A 16,728-nucleotide genomic window follows, 5' to 3' on the forward strand; every position below is an offset into this window, starting at 1 on the left:
TATTATGTCCCTGGCACTATTAGGTTCTGGGGATATAGTGATAAGCATCAGGGGCTCTAGGAAAGTCAATAAATAACCCTCCATTCATTCCCCTCCCCCAAGCAATTGAGGAATTGACATAGATGTCTGAAAGTTGGAACTCAAAATGTCCTTTATTACACAAAAGGCTATATTGCTGGCTGTGGCTTGGGATCTGTCACTACAAGTGTCTTGCTGACACTCATCCAGTATTGATCTTAGTCATTCAGCCCCAGGCAGAACAAAAGTTCTTTGGGAACTGAAATATGCTTTTACTGGACCAGCTGCCTCCCCAAGGAGAGTCCTGGTTGAGGGTGTGTGTGTGAAGGCAAGACATGGGGACTGAGGCAGTCCCCTGGGCCTGGAGTCTCTGTCCTGACTCATCTGTTATATAAGAGGTGTTCTGAATGCCTGAGTTGCCCCTACATCGCTACCCAAAGTAGCCCCAGAAATAAGAATGTGAAAAGTGCACGGATAGGGCTGGAGAGATGGCTCAGAGGTTAAGAGCACTGTATGTTCTTCCAAAGGTCCTGAGTTCAATTCCCAGCAACCACATGGTAGATTATAACCATCTGTAATGAGATCGGGTGTGCAGGCATACATGTGGGCAGAATACTGTATACATTATAAATAAATAGATTAAAAGAAAGAAAGAAAGAAAAATGCATTGATAGTACTTGAAAGGGATCCTAGCAAATTAAGTAGGGCCTGTGGGGAGGAACCAGGCATGGGGAACTAGCCAATAAAGGAAACACTACTGACTGGGGTAAAAGCTCACATGCACAGGCATGATGAATTGCATTTGATCCTCTAGAACCCACGCTTTAAAAAAGCCGGGAGTTGTGGCATATACCTGTAATCCCAGGGCTGGGAAGACAAAGCCGTACAGCTCCTTGCAGCTGCCTAGCCAGCCAGTTTAGTCTACTTGATGAACTTTAGGCCAGTGAGAAACTGTCTCAAAATACAAAGTGAATTATGATTAAGGGATGACAGTTGAGATTCAGGGAGGACCTCACACCTAAGAGTCCTCCCCCTCAAAGCAGGTCTTGCACTTCACCTGAGCAACACAGTAGAGCTGCCCCTGGTAGTGGGAGCACAGGTGAGCCAGCCTCAAGGATGTGAGCATGGTACAGCTGGTCCTGCAATTTGTCTGCTGTGCAGTGACATGGGCAAGAGACAGATGCCCTCCCCTCCCCCTCCCCCACCTTCACCCCTTGACACAACAAGTGGGAGAGCTGGCCCTGGGGTCATGAGAGCAGGAGAGCTGTTCCTGCCCCTCACCTGCTGCAACACTCAGGAGAATGAGCACTGCACCTGGCTAGGACATCAGAGCTGGCCCTGGACATGGGGACTGTGGGTGAGCCAGGCCCTAACTCTTGTCTGCTGTGCAGTGGTGCCTATGAAGTAAAGATGCTCTCTTCCCTTATCACTCCACACCTATGGTAGGCAGAAGAGATAGCCCTAGGGTCATGAGAATGGGAAAACTGGCCCTGTCCCTTGCCTGCTGCAGCATTTGGGAGAGGAAGGCCTTCACCTCACCTGGGCAGCACAGTAAAGTAAGCCCTAGTGACATGGGTGCAGATGAACCGACCCTGAGGGCATGAGAGTGGAAAACCTGGCTTTGCCCCTTGCTGACTGAGGCATTGGATAGGTCAGCCACGGCAGGCCAGGAGAGCTCGCCTGGGTGATGTGGGTGCCAGAGAGTTGGCAGGCTGACCAGCTCAGATACTTCTCAGGCCCAGGTCAAGGGCTTTGAATTAGTCCATCCCAACATTTATCCCATAGATAAACTGCTGGAGTTCATGAAGGGACCAGTCCTACAGATCCAAAGCTACAAGATCTCCATGACACAGGACAAGAAGAGGATACCTGAAAGGAGTCCCAGTAAGGTTCCAGTATTGTTAGAGTAGCAGAAGCCAGAGGCTTCGTATGAGACCAACGAGTCATTGCAATGAATATTTGCAAGCAAAGAAATGTGGACAAAAGGGTTTACTGTGGGACACACTGTGACACGCTACAGCTTCCACAACTACGTGGGGTTTCCTCCTTCTGTTAGAGGAGAGGTTGCAAGGGTTGGGGGAGGGGGAAGGGAAGATGAATAAGATTGTGGTCCATGATGTGAATCTCACCAAGAACCAATAAAAAGTTAAAAATAAGAGTTCTCTCCTTTAAGGGATGTATCATCCAGATCGTTAGTCCCCAAGTCCCTTAGGCTCTTGCTTGATGGCTTTTCTTGGGGGACAGCACCCTGTTGGTTTCCTGGGGGGAAGTCTGCAGGTTCCAGAGCCAGAGGAAGCCAGAAGACAGATTCTGATTCCTTCCCTATTCCTCTGGCAAATGTGGCTTAGCCCTCCCTGAATGTGACCATTTGGTCACCCACACCTTGATGTTTGATTAACGTTCAGAGAGATGCTGACACTGACCTCCGTGCTGGTGAGATTCTTGTCAACTTAATACAAGCTAAAGTTATTTAAAAAGAAGAACTTCAATTGGAAAAATGCCTCTATTCAGATTGATGATTGATGGAGGAAGACCCAGCCCACAGTGGGCTGGGCTACCCCTGGGCTAGTGGTTTTAGATTCTATAAGAAAGTAGGCTGATCCGAGCACGGAGAACAAGCCAGTAAGCAGCACCACTCCATGGCTTCTGCATCAGCTCCTGCCTTGAGGCCCTGCCCTGATTTCCCTCAGTGATGAACTACAAGCTGTAAGATGAAATCAACCCTTTGGTCATGACATTTTTTTTTTTTAATCACACCAATAGAGACTGTAACTAAGACAAGCAAGCTTTCCTTCCTGGTTAGTGGCAAGGCAAAATTAAGAAGGGGGAAGGATGAGGGGATCAAGAGAGACACCCTGCTAGCAACTGGAGAGAAACTTGAGAGCCTTAATAACGCCAGAGTGTATACTCTTAAATTTCCATCTAGTTCCTAGGCTTTGGACTAGGGTCCAAAATACACCTAACCTTCATGGAGGGGCTTTCTCTCTCTCTCATTCTCTCTGTCTCTCTCTCTCTCTTACTCAACACACACACACACACACACACACACACACACACACACACACACAGAGTCCTCTGCATGTTATAAATATGCTCTCCAACTTAGCATAGTTTGATTTAGAAATTTTCAATTTTGCCAATGGTACAAAATGATGTCCACAAGGTGGAAACCATACTTTGAAGTTTGAATTTGGATCTTTTCCTAGGCTTGCTGTGTGTACTCTTAGCTTTCCTTAGCTAGGCTGTGGTGCTGTGCCCAGATTTTGAGGTTCCCCCCCAAAAAGAACCAGAAGACTCGAAACCAATATAAACACAAGAGGAATCTTTAATAATTCAGCTAGAGCTGGTTCGTGCCCGGCCCCAAACCGAAGGTTTGGGACCCCGGGCATTGACCTGGGAACTTTTTTATAAGTTCCTCACCTCCCAGTGCCCCCTAAACAGAGGAGATCCTAGTTAACATAAGGGTATCTAATGTCCAAACAGTCACAGAAAGAAAGAAAAAAGGCACCAAGACCACTCATAGCTTAACTTTCTTTGTTCTCTTTGTTCACCATTTGCTCAGAGAAGTGTCTGTTTCTTAATAATTCCATCTCTGAGGGGCAGGTCAGTTGCTATCAGATAACGCTGTCTCTGGTTGCAGCTGTGAGCTTGAATCTCAATCTCTCTCTCTCTCTCTCTCTCTCTCTCTCTCTCTCTCTCTCTCTCTCTCTCTCTCTCTCCTACCTTTTAGTCTGTTTCTTCAAAGAACTTTGTGAACCTTAGATAGGCCCTTTGTGGCGCCAAGGGCATCTGTGTTAGCTCAGAAGGGAGTGCGTTCTCCTGGATCCGCGCTGCCTCCCTCCAGTGTTAGCTCAGAAGGGACCGCTCTCCCCTGGCTCCGCTCTTTCTCTCAGTGGCAGTGACTGCCACAAGCACGACAGGGGAAACAACTGGTCCTTATGTTGGTCTATGTGGCAGGCTGGGAGAGTTGACTGCATTTTTTTCAGTCAGGCTATTTTCAATCTACAAGTGAGTCGTGGTGTTGTGGAAATCTGTCCTCCGAGCATGATGTGACCGTAGTCATCTTGAAGCCACAGCACCTATGATTTCCCCTGGGAGACAATTAGATCTGGTCTACTAGCATTCCTTTAAGGAAGGAGGGGAGGGCTCAGGAGATTTACAAGGCCCCACCCTTCCCTAAGGGTGGTTAACAATTGCTAGGGGAGACTCTTCTGTGGCTTATGTCCCCAAACTGCCCAGGGTCCTGTGAGGAACCTCAATTATATTCCTTGGCTCATCAAGCTGGACTCAGTGCTTCATGTGGGGCGCTAGGAAATAAATGTGTCTGCTCACCAGACATGGTCAAAGGCACAGCTCCTCCCTTGTGCCTGGACCCTCGCTGTGACCTTAGAACAGACAAGTGCTACTGGGCACATGCCTTGCTTTGCTCTGAGGTGCCTAGCCTAGTTTCCAATTTGGCTTTAGGCAAGAAATGAATATTCTGGGGCCTAGGACTTCTGGGGACAGCCAAGGGTCAAATGGAGACAACAGACCTTCACTGAGTCGAGGGGTGACAGAATGGCCATTGCTGGGCTGGAGGAACAGCTGCCAGAAGAGCTTGCCACACAAGCGTGAGGACTTGAGTGTGGATCCACTTCACTTGCTCAGAGAGCTGGGAGTTGGGTTGGGAGATGGCGCAGTGCTTGGTGTGAAAGCCTAATGACTGAGCTCCATCCATGGAAGGGGAGGACTTACTGCTGCCAGCTGTCCTTTGACTTCCATACACACACACACACACACACACACACACACACACACACACACAGACACACAGGCCACATGTACACATATCAATAATAAATCAGAAATTTAAAAAAAACCTGGGAGTGACTGCACAATCCCTGGCGGCAGGGGGGGGGGAGGACGGGAGGGACACGGACGGACGGACGGACGATGCAGGAGGATTGCTGGGGCTTGTGGGCTGGTAGCCTAGCTGAGAAACCAACTTCAGTGAGAGACCCTGTCTCAAGGGAATATGGCAGAGAGTGATAGAAGATACCCATCTTCATGTAGCCTCCACAGACATATACCCACACACGTGTACATACGTATGGGGGGGGGGGGAGCCAGAGAGCACCATTGTTTTCAGGAGCATGAATGCCAGCATCCCATGTGCTGTGAGGATATAATAGGCTGTGTTTGCCTGACCCAACTGTCCCAGCATTACATCTATTGGACGACTGCAATGCGGGGGTGGGGACGGGGGCGGGGGGAGCCCCTGGGTTTTCCAGGTGGCTGGGAGTAGTGAGAATCTAGACTGTGCCAAGTCAGGCCACCTGAGGGACCAGACTCATCAGCTCAGCCTGGGCACTGATCCAACACCCAAGGCGGAGAGTCTGTTCTACATGTTGCATTCAGACCCAGCCCCCTTCACGGGCTCCCCATCCATCAAAATGGACGGCACTCTGGAGACTGACCTCAGATCACAAACAAGAAGATCAGAGTATTTGGAGTCCCTTTCATTAGTCCCATCAAAACTACAATGAGAACAGAACGTGAGTCTTGTTTTATTAGCACAACGAGCCTGAAGAAAACAGTGGTCTTCCTTCATAATAAACCATTCTCACGAGAACTAACTCACACCAGGGGACCAGCATTAATCCTATCTAAGGGCAGTGCCTCAAGACCTGTCTTTTAAGAGGTGCCACCTCTTAAAGGTTCCACCACCTCAGCACTGCCACACTGACGCCTAAACTTCCAGCACATGAGCCTGTGAGGGACAAGCCAGACCCAAGCCATACTACTGCCCATCGCCAGCCACCAGCCCCCAAGTCATCCAGATTGTTCTTCTGTTGCTTTTGGCTATAGTGATAGTGTTAATGGGTCCCACCTTGGCTCCCACAAGGTTCCAAGAAAAACAAGCAGACAAATACTGGTGTAAAGACCCTGTGTGTGTGTGTGTGTGTGTGTGTGTGTGTGTGTGTGTGTGTGTCTGTCTGTCTGTCTGCCTGCCTGTCTGTCTGCCTGCCTGCCTGCCTATGTTAAGGGGTGCATATACATATAGAGGCCATGTGTGTGCCTGCACATAGAGGCCAGAAGTTGATGGGTGTCTTCCTTGGTTGCTCTCCACCTTCTATTTTGCAGCAGGATCGCTCACTGAACGAGACTCATTGAGTGACTAGGCTGGCTGGCCACCAGCTCCTAAGCCTCCTCCTCACTCCACCTTTCTAACACTGGGATTGCAGGTGTGCACTTGCACACCCATCTCTTTATGTGGGTGCTGGGGATCCCAGCTCCGTCGTCATCCTTGTGCAGCAAGCATGTTATCAACTGAGCCAACCCTTCAGCATGGTCACCCTTCCCAGCAAGGAGGACCTGAGGGCATCGTCTTCCCAGAGGGAAGGCAGATTCAAGCTGCATCCTTGGGCAAGTGCAGGACACCCCCAGCCTGAGATCCAAGGACCCAGTAGGCACATTGAAAGGCTTTTTGGAAAACATGTGCTGACTATGACAGTGTCCCGACATGCCACCTCTGTGAAGCAGGCAGCAAGAGGACTCCCCCATCGTGACTCTCCAGACTCCTCTGTGACCTAGGTGCATCACTGGGTGTCCTTGTCCTGCACGGGAGACACCTAGGGTTTGTGTCTGCAGTTGATTGCATATTCACTTCCCTATTTTGACAAATAGCCCGTGTTTAAGGATTCATAAAATTCAGGGAATGCTTGGCTGAGTCTATAACACCACGAAAACCCCACACAGAGAACAACTCCAAAGGAAGAATCATCAAACTAATGACTTCTCCCTACACCCCCAGCCACACTCGCACCCCTCTTTCCAAGCCAAACTCCGATGGGCTGGTGGAGGAGGGACAGCAGAACGCGAGTGCCTCCATGTTTCTCCAGCTTCCTGCAATGACATGACTTTTTCCTGCTGATTCATCTATTCAGGGTCTGAGACAAGGCCCTTGGGTGGGTGGGGGATGGGAATCTTGGTATACAGGGAGACTCCCTGATGCCCAGTTCTCTGAGGCAAATCCTATGCATCCTGGTAAGATGCTGTGTGTCTGTGCCCAAGTTCTGCATTTCTCTGCAGCTGCCTTGGACAGTGCCTGAGCTAAAGGCTGACCCCCTTTGAAGACGGACACTCTAGTTTTGCATCTGTAGACTCTTAGAGGGTGATCCAGAGCCTGTGAGGGCAGTCCTATTTAGGAAGAGGGTCTTGGCAGGGAGTGGAGAGGTGGCTCCGATGGTTTAGTACTTAATGTGCAAGCGTGAAGGCCTGACTGTGATTCCCAGCCCCCATGCTAAAACAGTATCTGAGTGTGGTGACAAGTGCTCTCCACCTTTCTACAATGAGTGCACTGGGTGGAAGTTGTCCTCTGCAATGCTGCCCTGCTGTCATTTTTCAGAGAGCCACTTTCTGTCATGCCTCATGTTAAACAATATCCAACTGTGGTGGCAACCGCTTAGAATCCCAGAAATGAGGAGGCAGAGAGACAGGTGTAGGAACCAGGCCCGACTGGGCTGCCGGCCTGTCTTGCTGTTTCATGTCCTGTTTCTAGCAGCTTCCATGTCTCTGTTTATCTTGGTTAGCTAGTCATGTTTACTGCTCTGAGAACGCGCCCCTCCCTTCCTCGATTTTTCCTCCTGTGTGCGATCATCTCTTGAGGGATTTCACCTGGGAGGAGGAGTCCTGTTTGGTTGCCTAAGGCTCTTTGGAACTCTGGGAACAAGAATAATAAACCACTGCCGCGGCTGCTGCTGTGGCTGCTGCTCTCTTAGCACGAAGGACCAGCTGTGTTAGTGTGTGTGTGTGTGTGTGCATGAGTTAAATCCGCAGTCCCTCGCCCTCGACTTGGTACCGCGGTGGCACAGGGTCACAAAACAGGTGAATCCCTGGGCTCACTGGCTGGCCAGCCAGCACAGCCTAATTTGTGAGCCAAAGGTTGCATAGGAATACGTATCTCAGAGATAAAAGTAGGAGGCTCCTGGTGAATGACACACAGCGTTGTCCTCTGGCTGCTATACAACACATACAGGTGCACCTATATTCACATGAGCGCGCGCGCACACACACACACACACACACAGAGACAGAGACAGACAGAGACAGACAGACACACACACAGCGAGAGACAGAGAGAGAGACACAGACAAGCACGCGTGCACACACAGAGACAGAGACAGAGACAGACAGACACACACACACACAGCAAGAGACAGACAGACACACACACACACAGCGAGAGACACAGAGAGAGACACAGACAAGCACGTGTGCACACACACACACAGAGACAGAGACAGACAGACACACACACAGCGAGAGACAGACAGACACACACACACACAGCGAGAGACACAGAGAGAGACACAGACAAGCACGCGTGTACATACACACACAGACAGAGACAGAGACAGACAGACACACACACAGCAAGAGACAGAGAGACACACAGATACAGGCACACAAACACACACACACACACACACACACACACACACACACACACACACACTCACTTTAGAGACATGAGCCAGAACCTTAAGATGAACTCTCCCTGAATTACTCAAGTTGTCCCCAAATCTAAAAGCAGATATGCTTTAAGAGGAGTAGGCGGGGATAACCATTGAGATGTAACAAGAATAAATTAATAATAATAATTAAAAAAAAAGAGGAGTAGGCAACTAGGCCTTGGTGACACACACATGCCTGTAATCTCAGCACTCAGGACACTGAGGCTGGAAGCTTGTGAGCTTGAGTTCAGCCTGGACTATCTAGTAAGACTATACCTCAGAAACAAGGGGGATGGGAAAAGACTGGAAGAGAAGGTGACACCAAAACAGAGGCGGGGATAGGAGACAAGAAACTCCATGTACCTTTGCTGGTCACCGGAAGCTGGGAGAGGGTGCACAGAACAGACTTTTTCCTCAGAGCCCTCTCAACATCCTAGTCCCCAGAACTGTGAGGTACCCAGCTGCTGCCCCACCACTCCAGTAGCCCGGGATGCTAACACAGCATCCCTTAGGTGAGCGATTCTCCTGATGCAGAAGGAACGAACCCCAGTGCCACAGGTGCCATATGGCCACAGGCGTCACATGGATGCACCCTTGAGAGGGGTTTCTCCCTTCCCTATCATGTATCCCCAATATCTTACTTGGGTTTTCTGGCAACATGTACACCCAAGGCCTTATCTGGTTTTGAGAGAATATAATCTAAAGGCACACCTTCCCCACCCCCACCCCCAGAGCTGAGGACCGAACCCCTGGGCAACCCCTTGTGCTTGCTAGGCAAGCGCTCTACCACTGAGCTAAACCCCCAACCCCACTAAAGGCACACCTCCACACCACCTTCAGAGAGACTACAGTAGCCCAAATAATGGGCCTTTAATAGATCCACATCCCAAGGCTTTCTTGCTCTGTTTTGATTTTTAGAGCTAGGCTCCCACGATGTAGCCCAGGTTAGCTCCACACTAGTGATCCATCTGGCTGTGCCCCCCCCCCCAAATGCCACCACACACCCACTCTGTCTCCTACCACCTCTCAGCAAGCGTGAGCGTTACCTGAAATGGCCAAGGGAGATTCGAGCTGTGATGAAGCCAAAGACAAGAGGCAGAGCTGGGGATGCTCAGATAACCACAGAACCGGAAATTGGGACAATGCAGCACGAAAAAAGGAAGGGCAGCAGCCTGCAGGAGCTGGAAGAAATGACTGGATTTCCTCTGGAACATGCAGAAGAGGGTCAGCTCTGCTGCCGTCCTGATTGTAGCCACAGATGTCTGACCTCTAGGCCTGGAAAAGAAGAAGTTTGTGCTGCCTTGCAGTCAATTTGTTACAGTAGCAGCAGGAAGCTCGGGTTCTGAACATTCAGCTACTTACTGGCTGAGGGCCTCAGGCAAGGCCCTTGTCTCTCTGGGCCCCAGCTCCTCACTTTGGTAAGCGAGTGTAGTGATGGTTGCTATGGTGCTCACGTGTGAGCAGGAGGAGGTAGCACCGGTGAGTAGGCACAGCTATCTCTTGCTGAATTCTTTTTTTTTTTTTTTTTTTTTTCCGAGACAGGGTTTCTCTGTGTAGTCCTTGCTGAATTCTTGCTATAACCTAGTCTCTGTGCTCCACCTGTTGGAACAGAAGGTCCAGCATGATGTAACTTAGTCTTTGGATGACCACCCCCTCCTCCTTTTTTTTTTCCCCTTTTACGACAATGTCTTACTATGTAGCCCTGGCTGGCCCAGAATACACTAAGTAGACCAAGATGGTCTTGAATTCCCAGAGATCCACATGCCTCTGCTTTCCATGTGCTGGGGTCAAAGGCCACACCTATCACACGATGTTTTTTTTTGTTGTTGTTAAACTTAATATGTGCAATTGCATGAGTGCATGTAGAAGCCAGAGGTGTTGGATTCCCTGGAACTGGAGTTGTGAGCTGCCTGGTGTGGGTGCTGGGAACTGAGCTCCAGTCCTCTGGAAGAACAGGAGTAAATTTTTTTTCAAATTTTAAAAATTTATTATAATTTATTCACATCACTCTCGTATCTTCCCACTCCCCTCCCCTAAACCTCTGACAGAAGGGGACCTCCTCCTCCACCATCTGACCACAACCTATCAGGTCTCATTAGGATAGCCTGCATCCCCTTCCTCTGTGCACCTGCAAGGACAGCAGTACTTTTAACCACTGAGCCATCTCCAGCCCACCACGTCTTTTTGTGTCACTGGGGATAAGATCCAGGGCCACACACATTCGTGATAAGCAAGCACCATAGCACTGAGCTCTATTTTCAGGCCCCCAACCCTAATTCTATGATAAGGAAAATGCTGGTCTTTAAAGAGCTCTCTGCAACACAGACAGTTGTGATGTTTAATCTTAGTTTTCAACTTGACTGATGGTAACTAGGACACAGCCTTTGGGTACCCCTGTGAAGGGTTTTTTGTTTAGGTTAACTGAAGTGGGAAGACCCATCCTAAATATGGGTGACAGTTTCTGATGGTGGGCCAGATAGAAGGTGGTCTGAGGGAAAAGCTTTTGCTTTAGGCCTGCTTGATGTTCACATCTTACTAGCAAGTTCATCTACTGTGTTGCTGCTGCTGCTGCTGCCGCCACCATCCTTCACTGACATCAAGACCCAGCTTCTTTGGCTTTCCAATGTGGACTGAAGAGCAGGGACTCTCCAGGAATCCTCCAGCCCTTCCGTACTGAATTAGGACTGCTTAGATACCCAGTCTTGTGGACTGAGCAGCTATCAGGCTCTCAGCCTCTCCAATGTACAAACAGCCACTGTTGCATGACTGAGACTGGATTGTGAAAGCCAATGCAATAAATCCTCTTTTAATATGACACTCATTTTATCAGTTCTGTTCCTCTAGAACCCTAAAACAACAATAGTCAAAGGGAGATTCTTGAACTACTGCCCAGAGTAGAATCAAGGTAGTTCTTGGTGTCATGGTTCTTAGGTCCTGTGAACTAAAGTCTCTCCACGCTTTCCTTGGTGAGAAGGCTAAGGGGTAATGAGAGCACACGTTGCCATAGCAGCAGCAGCAGCAGCAGTAACAGTAGCTCTTTTCACAGCTCTGACTTGTCATGCCCTGGTGGATGCTTCACTTCCCATGTCAGAAACCTTCCTCCTTTCCTAGAGTCACTTGAAATGGAAACCAAAGTGTGGGAGCTCTAGAGCCCTAGAAACCCCCCCTGCCTCAGCTGGAGCAGGTCCAGTCTGTGGTAATGGCAGACATAGAAGATTCTAGAAGCACTATGGAACTATTCTTTTTCTTCTCTACTTCCTTTTCTGGTTAGACGCTCACCTCCCTGCTGTTGACTCCTCAGATCTGGCCCCTGGAAGTGCTGGGATTCAGAAACCACACAGGGATGCTGACCTTTGATAAATGAGCTCAGAACCTTCGAGATGGCTCAACTGGTAAAGTCACTTGCCGCCGAGGTCAACAATCTGAGTTCTATCCCTTAGACTCACACAATAGATGAGAGAACTGACTTCTGCAAGTTGTTCTCTGATTTCCATATGAGAGCTGTGCCACTTGTGTGTATGTGTGCATATACATGAATAAATAATAATCTTTTTTAAGGACAAAAGGAGAGAGTTCAGCCTAGAAGCAGGAATAAGGCAACAGCAACAATGTCCGCCACAGAATGGAACTCAAAGCTGCATGCAAGACCCATCTGTCTAGAATCAGCAAGGGCTCTGTGGAGGAAGTAGCACCGCCACTGGGGACCTGCAGGGGTGACAGAAAGGAATTGTGGGAAAGAACTCCTAAGAGCAGAGGTAGAGACAGGAAGGGATTCAAAAAAAACCTCAGAAAGAAGCAGGCTCATGTAAACTGCCTATGTCTGACTAAAGGGGACCCTTGGAGGCTCACCCTCAATTTTAGTCTCATACTCTCAAAGCCCTTGATTCACAGGGGCCCCTTGACAGGACAGCCACACAGACAGTCTGGTGGCAGAGATGGATGCCAAGAAGAAGCAGCTTCCAGTTAGCCTACCATCTAGTCGGAGTTTTCTTAGCTAGTGTTTGGTGGTGGTTTGGTTTGGCTAGACAAGGTCTCATGTGATCTACACTGGTATCCTATTTTGCTTCCTATTGCTGTAATAAAAGCAACTTGGGAAAGAAAGGGTTTATTTAGCCAACATGTCCCCCATCCCAGTCTAGCACTGAAGGAACTCAAGCAAGGCAGGAACCTAGAGGCAAGGACTGAGGCAGAGAACATGGAGGAATGCTGCTTACTGGCTTGCTCTCCCTGGCTTACTCAACTGCCATTCTTCTACAGTGCAGACCACTTGCCCAGGGCTGGCATTGCCCAGCAGTGGGCTGGGCCCTCCCACGTCAATCATTAACCAAGAAAATGCCCCAACAGACTGGCCCATGGGCCAATTTGATAGAGGCAATTCCTCAACTGATGATCTCTCTTCCCAGATGACTGTAGCCTGTGTCAAGTTGGAGTAAAAAAACCAACCCAGCACAAGTGGCATTGAATTTGCTATGTAGTGGAGGGCTTGGTTTCTTTTCCTGTTGCTGTGATGAAATACTTGACAAAAGCAACTTAAAGGGAAAAGGATTTATTTCAGCCCACATTTTATGATATCAGGAGCTTAAAGTAGGTGGTCATGTTACAACCAGTATCAGAAGAGAGCAATGGCCCCTTGTATACTTTTACTCTGCCCCCTTTCTACACTCTTACATAGTCCAGGATTTCCCTGTCCACGTCAACTGATTTAATCACGATCTTGACACATAGCCAGGCAGTGGTGGTGGCGCACACCTTTAAATCCAGCACTCAGGAGGCAGAAAAGACTGATCTCTGTGAGTTCGAGGCCAGCATGGTATACAAAGTGAGTCCAGGACAGCCAAGGCTACCCAGAGAGACCCTGTCTCGAAAAACAAAACAAAACAAAACAAAACAAAAGATCCTGACACAGGTGTGCCCAGAGTCCCTCCCCCTGGGTGATTTTAGGTTTTGCCAAGTTGACAATTCAGAGAGACCATTACAACAACCTTGAGCTCCTGATCCTCTTGCCTTTACCTCATGAGTGTTGGGACTACAGGCATGCACCCAGTTATGATGTTTGGGGATTGAACCCAGGGCTTACTAGGCAAGCAGTCTACCAGCTGAGCTAGATCCCCAGCCAGGGGATTTCCTTTCACTTAAAAAAAATAGGGGTGTGGGTGTAGTTCACTAGTGGAACACTTAAAAGCAAAGCCTGGTTTCAAGTGCAAACACACACACACACACACACACACACACACACACACACACACACACACACACCACAAACAAAAGCAATAAACAATATAGTCAAACCAAATGTCTCTCTAATTTTCCAAGGTAAAGGATTCCTTCTTTGTATTTCCTCACCTGTCACAGTCCCTGGATTCTCTTTGAGTCGGCGGGAACTCCTTCAGAAGAAATGCCTACAGTCGGGAAATCCTGCACATGCAACACAGACGCCCACCTTTGGGGGGGGGTAGTGGGGAACTTGGCAATCACAAGTGTGGAGGAGGAAAGGCCTGACATACAAGGGGGTCCAGGAAATGGAAGACAGGGGCTGAGGCTAACCAAAAACTTCCAGGGGCAGCCAGGTATTGGTGGCTCAGGCCTGTCCTCTCAGCTGCTTAGGAGAGGGATTGCAGGCTCAATACAGGCCTAGGTAGTTTATTGAGAGCCCTGTCTGGAAAGGAAAAGTAAAGAAATGATTGGAGCTATAGCTCAGAGGGAGAGGATCTGCCTTGTAAGCCCCGGAGTCGATATCCACCAGTGCAAGGAAGAGACAGGGCTGGGAGCAGGCGACAAGAAGAGGCCACTGCCCTTGTTTACTGGACTCAGGCCACCTGGGGAGCTGGGGCAGAAAGCAGCCTTGTAAGCATGACCACAAAGAGGTGCTCGGCAGCGGTTGAACTTGGAGAGCCCAATAGCTCTGGACCGAGAAAGACAGGAGTGAGCATCCAACATCTCCTGGTAGAAGCCGCTCAGTGCACGAAGCCACATTCGTGAAAAATGGGCTCAATTTGCTATTTGGAGAGCAATGCAACTGAAATCATTTCAAATGTTAAATCGCCAACATATTGAAGCCCACCCTCTGATAGATCTTCCAAATGAGTTTGCAGGCTCCCCATGGCTCCTCCAGGAGGGGGGGGTGTGCCTCTTTGCCAAAAAAGCATCCCTCTCTCTGGGCTGGGGAACAAGTGGCCGCAGGCTGACAGTGCTGGCTTGCCCTGGCCCTCTGTGTGCTACCCAAGAGGCTTATAAGGCAGAGGAGGAGGGAAGGGGAGGGGGAGGGGGAGGGGGAGAGGGGGAAAGGAGGGTGGTGGCGATCTCTCTTCCATCATGAATTTGATCTAATGGAACTGTCTAAGTGCCCAGATACCACCATGGCAGGCACTCCGTAAACACTGAGATAAACAGGTAGAGATATATGGAGGCAAGCATAATTTGCTTCTAAGCGTCTTTTCTGTCGTATAAATAAAGCAAGAAAATAAAGTTGTCGGAGGCATTTTCGATACTAATGGAAGGAGGAAATTAAGCGGTAATTACAGAGCTCAGGATGGATGAAAAGGCCCACACAGTGTGGGTGGGAAGGCGAGGTGAGAGAAAAGGCTTGAAGCGGGCGGACCCTGCTGGGTCCCTGAGCCAGGGGAGATTCAGCCAGCTCCACAAGCGCCACACCAGATGTCATCAGCAGGTGGCTTCACGAGGGACCTCGGCTTCCAGGATTCTGGAGAGTGTTCTGAAGCGTCTGTTGAGGGGATGGCAGAGCTGCACCCTGATTTGGAGAGAATTTGTTTGTGCAGGGACAGTGCACTCACTTCCAACCCTGCCACCTCTTTGGGTCTCCTGGGACCTGAAGTCTTGTCATATGGCCTGTGTTGGACACAGGCAGCTCTGCAGCACAACTTAAGAAGCAGAGGGTGAGCCTCGTGAGAGTCCCACACTCGACTGCACGCTCTGCTGTCTCCGACTGGAAATTACCGCATGCGTCTTCTTTAAGTCTAAGAGATCTGGCTAGCGTTCAGTGTCAATTTGACAGGACCTCACCCCACCCACCCCCCAATTGCCTGGGAAGGGAGCCTTACTTGAGGAATTACCTAGACCAGGTTGGCCTTCAGGCATGTCTATGGGGTTTGTCTCAAGTCAATTGATGTGGAAAGCCCCAGTCCTTGGGCAGGAGGTTCTGAACTACGCAGGAGTGGAGAAATGGCACTAAACACAAGCAGGCAAACGAGCCCGGCTGCCTTTCTTTCTGTTGCTGCCTATGGGTGTAATGCGGCCAGCTGTTTGAACTTTCTACCCTAGCTTCCATGAGCGGAGGCACCGGAACCTGCAGCGAGAGCTGACCCAAACCCTCTTCTCTCCTAAGTTGCTTTCTGGCAAGGTTATTTTATCACATTAGGTTGCCTAAGTGACATCTGATGGAACCACGGAGCACGTGTGTCAATTGTATAGCTAGGCCAAGTGGCAACAAGTACAGGGCAGGGTACAGCCCTAGTAATTGCCCTGGGAAGAGGTACTGCTTGCATTCATTCCCCACAAGGACCGCGTGTTAAAGGCTTGCTCCCTCATGGGTAGTGGGAACTTTAGGGAACAGGGCCAAGTGGGAGGAAACTGGCTCATTGTGCCCTAGAAAAGAAGAATGAGGCCCCAGGCCTGCCCTGTCTTTCTCCACTCCACTTCCCATGAGGTGAGCGGCCCCTGCAGCCCGTGCTCCCACCACAGTGTGCTGAGTTGCTGCAGGCCCAAAACAATTGGCAAGGTTCCCATAGGGGGAACCCTGTGAAACAGTGACCCAAAAGAACTCTTTCCTCTTTGGGGGTGAGTGCAACAAAGGCCCTGAACCCGCCCTCCTCATGCCTCAGCCTCCCAAGTCTTTCGCTGGGATCACAAGCCTGTACCGCCAGGCCGGACTATCTCAGGCATTTTGCCTCCGTGATAGAAAGCTGACGGCTCAGAACTATGAAACACGGGTCTCACCCTGCTAGTCCAAGCTCTGAGGACAGACTTGGCAGGGCTAAGTGCTGGGTCCCACAGTAAGAAACTAGCTCACTGGTCAATCCCAGAACTATCTGGAAGCATCTGTCCAAATACTAACCTTCCAGTAGAAGAGTCACTGCCAAGACAGGGCCAGCCAGTGCTTCCCCCTGGAGCACTGTCCACAAGTTACTAATGAATCAACGCTTTTGGGAAGCTGCTACAGTAAAGCGTATCAGACAGCGGTAAGAGGGGTTCCAAAAGA

General features: G+C 49.7%; 1 long non-coding RNA gene across 1 annotated transcript in view; it reads right to left on the reverse strand.

The window, feature by feature from the left end:
• Positions 1–16,728, reverse strand: part of LOC311602551 — a 51,166-nt gene that overhangs the window by 5,048 nt on the left and 29,390 nt on the right. Inside the window, exons 5-6 of the long non-coding RNA XR_014780778.1 lie at positions 9,876–10,112; positions 9,560–9,788 (exon numbers count right to left, since the gene is read on the reverse strand). This is a non-coding gene — a long non-coding RNA (uncharacterized lncRNA). The remainder of the gene's footprint in view (positions 1–9,559; positions 9,789–9,875; positions 10,113–16,728) is intronic.

Source organism: Acomys minous, assembly GCF_964271855.1.
Source record: "Acomys minous genome assembly, chromosome: 7".
NCBI classification, from domain to species: Eukaryota; Metazoa; Chordata; class Mammalia; order Rodentia; family Muridae; genus Acomys; species Acomys minous.